Source organism: Lycium barbarum, chromosome 3 (assembly GCF_019175385.1).
Source record: "Lycium barbarum isolate Lr01 chromosome 3, ASM1917538v2, whole genome shotgun sequence".
In the NCBI taxonomy this organism is placed as follows: Eukaryota; Viridiplantae; Streptophyta; class Magnoliopsida; order Solanales; family Solanaceae; genus Lycium; species Lycium barbarum.
In genome coordinates, this window is record NC_083339.1 from 51723954 (window position 1) to 51725595 (window position 1642).

Consider the following 1642-nt stretch of genomic DNA (forward strand, 5'->3'; position numbering starts at 1 on the left):
TTAGAATCCCTTTTCCTTGTTAGTTCATTAGTAATGGAAGATTAAAGTGGGTTTAATTGATATTTTATCTAGGCTTCTAAATCAAGATTTGTTGGTTGGGTTTATGCTAGATTATGATATATCTAAGGTTGTTAATCATTTATCTTCTTCCATTATTAGTATTGAATTCTTGAATTTAAGAGTTAGGGTTTATATCCAAAATTGGGGGGTTTTCTTGGATTTCGAAAATGGATGAATCCTTGGGTTAACTTAGCAATTAGTTGATGGGTTTTGATCACCTAGTGTTTAATTGGTTATTTTGCCCCCCGAATTTCCCGGTTGGACCTTGTGGGCCTCATTTTCCCAAATTATAGGGTTGGTTTTTGACCTAATTTGAATGATAGCAATATAGGTATCGATCTTTATGATTTCTATTCTAGATTTCGAATATGCTTAGACCTTCTTGATCATGAGGCTCAGCGGAAAGGGAAGGCTAATGAGTGATTGTTGGTGTTATTGTTGTTCGGCCATCCAGGTAGGTTATGTCTTACCCTTGGTGAGACTTCATTTAGCGAAGCATATAATTAGATGATATTATCGGAGAAAGCATGTAAACCTTTGGGTATGAAGTTGGGTTGGATATTGTCTTAGGTTTGGCCCGGTTGTGTGATTGGGGCTAGCCACCCCGTTGTGTTGGTACTTTATTGCTCTCTTGTTATTGGCTTGATGCCGTGTTACACCTCAAAAAAATCGTGTTGTTTGCGTTGTAAGTAAACTAACGTAAGCCTAGAGAGGTCATGGAACCCTTATAACTTTAAGGAATACTCTTAGCAAGTGCTAAGCAAGTGTATAAAGGTTCCGGGATCGAGCGAATCGAAGAAATTAAGTTTGTTAAAATTTTGGAAAACATGGCAGAATTTTGGATAGGAAATTATTGGTCAACTTGAGAGGGGCATATCTCCTAGAATATGAGGAGTTACGGAACCCATAACCTACGTAAATTGACGTTCCACGAGTTTTCTTTCCAATGCAACTGACAGATCACATTTCAGTGAAGTATGGGATGAAGTACGGTCCGTACAAAAATGTACGTCCCGCACATTTTGGACGTACTTTGCCAAAAATTTCCAGAAAGTTGAAATGTTTGCCTAAAGTACGGGATGAACAGTAGCATGTACTTTGAAGTACGGGATAAATAGTAACTCGTACTTTGCCCGAAATTTCCAGAAATTTGAGTCGGTGGAATTTTTTTTAGGCCTATAAATAGGTGATCCAAGACCTAGGCTTAATGTTTCCACCTAAAATAAATCCCTAAAGTCTCTCTACACTTCCCCTAACATCCACAAACACCCCAAATCAAATCAAGAAAGGATCACACTCCTAAATCCTCAACTAGTTCATAAAAAGGTGTTTGTTCCTGTTTCTACATGGAGTTGTGGTGAACTTGGCCTTGAAACAAGTTGTGTAAGTTGAAATTCTTCAAATACAAGGTATGTTCTTCATCTTATTGCTTATGTTGAGTTGATTTGGAGGTGTAGTAAGTCTTAAAGTCAAGAGAATGGTGATAGAGAAGTCATGAGGTAATAAGTTGAAGTTGATGACTATGGGTTGATTTTTAAAGAGAATTGTTGGATTGATTTAAGTTTAATTTGAATATAATCTC